At 44.7% G+C, this 7,736-nt stretch overlaps 1 protein-coding gene across 1 annotated transcript in view; it reads right to left on the bottom strand.

The window, feature by feature from the left end:
* LOC311356156 (BTB/POZ domain-containing protein 1-like) overlaps window positions 1-7,736 on the bottom strand; it is a gene marked incomplete at its 5' end in the record, with an annotated part of 24,124 nt that overhangs the window by 3,500 nt on the left and 12,888 nt on the right. The gene's annotated exons all lie outside the window — the stretch shown is intronic.

Raw genomic sequence — 7,736 nt, 5'->3', positions numbered from 1 at the left:
CCAGAAACCCAGACACACATACACACACCTGACAAACGAACTCCAACACTAAACACACCCACACACACACACACACACAGACCGGACGCACACACAAATGAAAAGCCTTCCTCTTTGCTGTGCACCTTGCCATCCATCAGGCCGTCTGAGGGAGCGGCCTGTGGTTCCACTGGCTGGTTTAATTGTTAATGCTAATTGCTATTTATTGGCTCAGATGCAAATGGTAGGCCGGCCAAAGTGAAATTTTATGAGGAGTGAACTCCCCCTCTCGCACAAATTGAAAAAGTGAAACAAGAGCAAGGAGGAAATGAGGCGAGGGAGAGAAGGGCCTAATGGTGGTTCTTTAATGGCAGGGAGCAAAAAATTAAGACTGATTTAAGATGCAGCGCGGGTGCCCCCCCGCCCCCCACCTCCACCCGTCTTCACCCCAAATCCTCTGTGCGCCACGATTAGAGCAACACCCATTAGATTAAACAGCAGACAGGCCAGACGAGCAGAGACTAGAGCAGAGCAGACCAGACGAGCAGAGGGGAGCAGGGAGAGCAGAGGAGAGGAGAGGAGAGGAGAGGAGAGAGGAGAGGAGAGGAGAGGAGAGGGGAGAGGAGAGGAGAGCAGAGGAGAGGAGAGGAGAGAGGAGAGGAGAGGAGAGAGGAGAGGAGAGGAGAGCAGAGGAGAGGAGAGGAGAGGAGAGAGAGGACAGCAGAGGAGAGGAGAGGAGGAGAGCAGAGGAGAGGAGAAGAAAAGAGTAGAAAGAAAAGAAGAGAAAAAATATAAGTAAAGAGAAAAGACAAGAAAAATAATAAAGTACCGAGATTAAGAGTTAAGAATTGCGGCTCATAAATGATCAGGTAGCTAAGTCAAGGAAACCTTGATATCACAAATTATATTGCGATATTTTTATATTTTCAGCTATAATGTATGTACAAAAAATAATTCAGCAAAAGAGGAGTCCCTGCTGCAGGCTCTTATTATAGCTGGTTATATTCTAGCTGGTTATATTATCGCTGGTTATATTCTAGCTGGTTATATTATCGCTGGTTTATATTCTAGCTGGTTATATTATCGCTGGTTATATTCTAGCTGGTTATATTATCGCTGGTTATAATTCTAGCTGGTTATATTATTGCTGGTTATATTCTAGCTGGTTATAATATCGCTGGTTATATTCTGGCTGGTTATATTCTAGCTGGTTGTATTCTAGCTGGTTATAGTCTAGCTGGTTATAGTCTAGCTGGTTGTATTCTAGCTGGTTATATTCTAGCTGGTTATAATATAGCTGGTTGTATTCTAGCTGGTTATAGTCTAGCTGGTTGTATTCTAGCTGGTTAATAGTCTAGCTGGTTGTAGTCTAGCTGGTTGTATTCTAGCTGGTTGTATTCTAGCTGGTTATATTCTAGCTGGTTATAGTCTAGCTGGTTATAGTCTAGCTGGTTGTATTCTAGCTGGTTGTATCTCTAGCTGGTTATATTCTAGCTGGTTGTAGTCTAGCTGGTTGTATTCTAGCTGGTTGTAGTCTAGCTGGTTGTAGTCTAGCTGGTTATAGTCTAGCTGGTTGTATTCTAGCTGGTTGTATTCTAGCCGGTTATATTCTAGCCGGTTATATTCTAGCCGGTTATAATATAGCCGGTTGTATTCTAGCCGGTTGTATTCTAGCTGCTCATGGCTGCAGGAGTAATGCACTGAGAGGAAAGCATATGGCGAGTGACAGGTGGGGTCAGAGGTCATCCCTACCCAGAGGCTCCAGCGCTGACACCGACCAGGTGACTGGGCCGCGCATCTACTGTGAGTGGGCGTGTACACCTAATGTAGGAGTCCTTGGGCATGAGTGTGTGTGTGTGTGTGTACGTGTTTGTGTGTGCGTGTTTGTGTGTGTGTATGTGTGTGTGCGTGTTTGTGTGTGTGCGTGTGAGTGTGTGGGAGGAAATAACCATACACTTAGAGTGCCTATATTTTAATACACTTTGAAAGGTGAGACAAAAATTGCACTGTGCATCATCTTATTATTACACATAGTGTGTGTGTGTGTGTGTGCCTGTGTGTTTCTGTGTAACTTTCCCGTCTCCAGGTATATACCTGCCTTTCACACTTTCCATTGCCCCCTCCCTCCATCATCTCTCCATCTCCTCATCTCTCGCTCCATCACTCCATCTGATTGAAGAGCGCTCTCTCTCTCTCTATGGCTCCTCAAGGTGTGATCACCTCGCCAAATTAAAGACTAATCCAATCGCAACCTAGTGTGTGTGTGTGTGTGTGAGAGATCATGCATGTGGTTGCCAATACATATGCATCATTTTATATGTTTAGATATGTGGTACATATCAATGTGTGTGTGTGTGTGTGTGTGTGTGTGTGTGAGAGAGTGTGATCTTGGAGGTTAATGCAGTTAGGCTTATTTCACAGTCCATTAAGAAGCTTATGTTGACCTGCTGACCCTCAAAGCAACAACATGGATGCCATTATCATCACAATGTGACAGTGTGTGTCGTGTGTGTATTGTGTGGTGTGTGTGGGTTTGTGCTTGTATGTGTATGTGTGTGTGTGTCTCACTATGTGAAAAAATAAAGTGACATAGAGAGAGCACACATATGCATGATGAGATAGTTTGTGTGTATGCGTGTGTGTGTGTATGTGTGTGTGTGTGTGTGTGTGTGTGTGTGTGTGTATGTGTGTGTGGGTGTATGTATGTGTGTATGTATGTTTATGTATGTGTGTGTGTGTGTGTGTGTGTATGTATGTATATGTATGTGTGTGTGTGTAAGGGCTTCCAAGTTGTGCGGGGAGCTGTCCAGGAGTTGTGGATCAATATGGAGGCGGACTGAAGGACACCGACCAGGGGAGATGAAGAGCGAGATGAAGAGCGTGGAGGTAAAGGGTTGTGACGACTGGAGCCTTCCGCGTGGTTTGGGCCATTTCAGTTTATTAAAGGCAGGAGGGGAAGGGCGATCAGGGACCATGCAAACAGCCGTGGAGTCGCTGACGCTGGGCTTTCTGTTGGAGGGGTTGATTAGATTACACAGAGAGCCAAAACTAGCCACCGCCATACCGGCCTGTGTGTATAAATAGGACAGTGTGTGTGTGTGTGTGTGTGTGTGTGTGTGTGTGTGTGTGTGTGTGAGTGCGTGCGTGTGTGCGTGTGCGTGTGCGTGTGTGTGTGTGTGTGTGTGCGTTCGTGTGTGTGTTTGTGTTTAAGTGAATGAAATTGTGTGCAAATGCATGGTTGCCTGTGTGTGTCAGTGTGTGTGTGTGTGTGTGTGTGTGTGTGTGTGTGTGTGTGTGTGTGTGTGTGTGTGTGTGTTTGTGCATGGTGTGTGTGATTGTGTGTGAGTGTTTGGAGCGCAGGATTGACATATGAAGTCATCATTGGGGAGAGAAGGTCTTCAGCTGTGAAGGCCACAGAACACAACATGGAGACGAGAGGGAACGTCAATGACGTTGTAACCGGTTAATGTTACACACGTTATCTTGGGTGTTCACACACTGAAGAAATACATACAGTACACATTTATTGTCTGTTATATTTGTTTGTCATTCCACGTTGAAAACATTATCTATAGCATCATAATTTATTTATAAAAATCATGTATACATTTACACAACACTATACAAAATTTGTAGTATGACCTTGCAATAACGGAGATCAATTAATTAATTAACCATTAATTGACATTAATGAATGCAGTAATAAGCATATCGCATTAGTATGGGGTTGGTGTTAGGGTTGGGGTTAGGATTATGGTTAGTGAGCTAGGGTCAACCTTATTAAATAATGTAGAAATTAATACCGTGGTTAACATAAACATTATTAGTAAACATTAACAACATTAGATAATGTTTGCTAGACCATTAACTGTTAATTAACTGTTGCTTGATGCTTATTACTGCATTAGCTAATGTTAATGAAAGGTTAAATTTATGTTTAATTAATGTACCCTTATTGTAAAGTATTACCATTCAAATAAACAAATTACATAATCTTAAGAAATCTTTTTCTCTCTCCCTGCCTCTGTTCATCCACCCAGCGCATGGCGTCCTACTCTGACCCTCACCTTAACTGTCCACACCTCTACGTAACCCCCCACACACACGCACGCACGAACATACACATACACACTGACGCATGCATGCCAGCACGCACACACACACGCACACTCAGGCACACACACACACACACACACACACACACACACACACACACACACACACACACACACACATATAAAGAATATATACGTATATATATATATATATATATATATATATATATATATATATATATATATATATATTCAAATATGTCATTTTCAATTAAAGTTTGTTATTTTTGTCTATTGTAAAAAATAACATACAAGTACCCGGAGAGCAATTGTGATCAAACTATTTCCTATTTAATATATTTGTTCTGATTCGATTGATTTACATGCACTCAAATTATTGTAGAAATTTTGCTGCAGAAATATATTTTTTTAGATGGCCTGATTTTCAATTATACAAAAAAAATCATAATTTGAATAAATGGCTTTGTATAATTTGTTTTCATGAAATCACTTGCATAATCAAAACATCTGTAATTTTTCGTAATCATTCAATAATTTTGTAAATATTGCTCAAAAAACTTCAACAGATTAATGATTGAATTAGCCAACACTCAGAATGGAAGCCCTTACTTTAGTCTCGCTCGGCCCCTGTAACCTTGTGAGGAAACATTTGGCCATGAGCTGTACTCTGTGTCCCCATGTATGTGTGTGTGTGTGTGTGTGTGTGTCTCTGTCTGAACACGCAGTAACTCACTTTTAATGAAAGTTAAGGGAGCTTATTTCCCTCTGTGAAGGGTACACAACAAAACACAACACACACAACTCTGCTGTCACTGCTGTTCAGGAAGAGTGTGGGCTAAGCACGACACATACTATACACAACATCTATACACATATGCGCACACACACAAACACACACACGCACACACGCACACACACACACACGCACGCACAAAGTCATGTGGGAACACACAAACTAACATAGGAACACACACACACACACACTCACACACACGCACACACACACACACACTCACACGCACGCACACACACACACACACACACACACACACACTCACACACACACGCACACACACACACACACTCACACACACGCACACACACGCGCACACACACACACACACACACACACACACACCCTCCCCCCCGCTCACACACGGCGCAGCGAGATGACGGCGCTCTTTAAATTGTCCTTCACACCCGCTCCGTGTCTATTGACTGGGCTCCTCTATCCAGCGCTGATGTTATTGTCAAATTGTTTCTGAAATGCGCCACAATGGGAAGGCAGACAGTTGCTCAATGGCTGAGCTTGGCCATTGATTCCCAATAGGCCGGTCTGTCTATCTGTCGCCCAACAACCACGGGAAGAAACTCCATTCTGCTCCGTGATCGCCCGTGGCTAAGACCTTCTCTTTTTTTAAAAGCACACACACACACAAACACACACACACACACTTAGCAAGCACACACACACAAACACGCACACACACACACTTAGCAAGTACACACACACACAAACACGTACACACACAGTAAGTACACACACACACACACACACACACACACACACACACACACACACACACTTAGCAAGAACACACATACACACACACACTTAGCAAGAACACACATACACACACACACTTAGCAAGAACACACATACACACACACACTTTCTCTCTGTTCTGTTCTTTACTGCAACATTAATTTATTGTATATTGTATATAGCAGACATATAAATTAAAATATTTAAAACCTAAAATCACATGTGTTCAAATGAACATACACTCACACACACAAACACACAGACACACGCACGCACACACACACACGCACGCACACACGCACACGCACACACACCACACACACACATACACACTGAACTTCCTCGGCTTAATTTAAATATTGCTGTTGTCTGTGCTGTTCCAGGGCTATTACCTGATACTGTATGATACCCTCAGATCAATGATTCCCAAGGAGACAACACGTGCACACACACAAACACACACACACACACAAGGTATTTCAGTTTCAGTTTGATATTAAAACTGAAACTCCACGTGCCAACTATAATATAATGTGAAGGATGGGAGGAGAGGAGAGGAGAGAAGAGGAGAGGAGAGGAGAGGAGAGGGGAGGAGAGGAGAGGAGAGGAGAGGAGGGGAGAGGAGAGGAGAGGAGGGGAGAGGAGAGGAGAGAAGAGGAGGGGAGAGGAGAGGAGAGGAGAGGAGAGATCTCACAGGGAACGACTGGGAAGGAGCAAAATGACTGCATGACGTTTCCTCTGTCTCCTCTGTCCCTTTCTCCCTGCTTATATCTTATATCTTATATCTTAGACATGTCTGTCTCTTTGTGTGTTTATTTGTGTGTGTGTGTGGGGGGGGGGGGGGGGTAAATAAAGCACAAAACATACATAGACTAATGCTGTGAGTTGGCATTAACCTGTGACTGTTTTTCAGGATCTTCCCCTCTTCTCTCTATCTGTATGTCTCTCTTTCTATCCCTCTCTATCTCTCTCCATCTCCCTCTCTCTCTATCTGTATGTGAGTGTCTGTGAGAGAGAGAGGGAGAGAGGGACAGAAGCAGAGAGTGTGAGAGGGTGAGAGATAGAGTCAGAAGGAGATTGTTTGTGAGAGGGTGAGAGAGAGAGGGACATAAGGAGAGAGTGTCTGTGAGAGGGTGAGAGAGAGAGGGACAGAAGGAGAGAGTGTCTGTTAGAGGGTGAGAGCGAGAGGGACAGAATGAGAGAGTGTGTGTGAGAGAGTGAGAGAGAGATGGAGAGAGTGTTTGTGAGGGTGAAAGAAAGAGGGACAGAAGGAGAGAGTGTCTGTTAGAGAGAGAGAGTGTGTGTGTGAGAGGGTGAGAGAGAGAGAGTGTGTGTGAGAGGGTGAAGGAGAGAGAGATGGATGTGTACTATGAGCATGGCCGTTTCTGCTGAGAATGACCATACTCCTCTGCCTAATGATGCCCCATCCATCCTGGAGCTCCAAGTGGTGTGTGTGTGTGTGTGTGTGTGTGTGTTCTACCAGGCATTCTCCTGTGTGTTACAACACACCTTGCACAGCCTCTGATAACTCTTTATTTGGCACTAAGCATGTGTGCCGCTATGTGCTCACGTTAGTGTGTGTGTGTGTGTGTGTGTGTGTGTGTGTGTGTGAGTCTCTCTTTGTGTGTGTGTGTGTGTGTGTGTGTGTGTGTGTGTGTGTGTGTGTGTGTGTGTGTGTGTGTGCTTTAATATTAAATATAGATACCCTTGTCGGTGAGTTCCATCCTCTGATCCGATATCCTCCACTGGGGGAGGGGAGGAGAGCGGGGGAGAGGAGGTGAGGTGAGGGGAGAGGGAGGAGGTGAGCGGGGGAGAGGGGAGAGGGGAGAGGGGGGGGAGGGGAGGTGAGGGGAGGCGAGGAGAAGAGGCAACAGGGAGGGGAGAGTAGGTGTGTATGGGGGCGTGGAAAGAAAGATAAGTTCAGGAGGGGTACATGAAAAAGTAGCTGAGCATTGTCATGGAAGAGAGTGCATACACACACACACACACACACACACACACACACACACACAAACACACACTGCGGTGGCGACGGTGCGACGCGACGTCCAGCTCGGCAGGGGAAGTTAGGAGTCTGGCTCAAGGTCATCTTAACACTTAAGGATCAGACCAGCAACCCTCTGATCTGATCTACC

The sequence above is a fragment of the Micromesistius poutassou genome (genome assembly GCF_964030765.1).
Source record: "Micromesistius poutassou genome assembly, chromosome: 12".
In the NCBI taxonomy this organism is placed as follows: Eukaryota; Metazoa; Chordata; class Actinopteri; order Gadiformes; family Gadidae; genus Micromesistius; species Micromesistius poutassou.
This window is presented reverse-complemented; position numbering and strand designations above follow the sequence as displayed.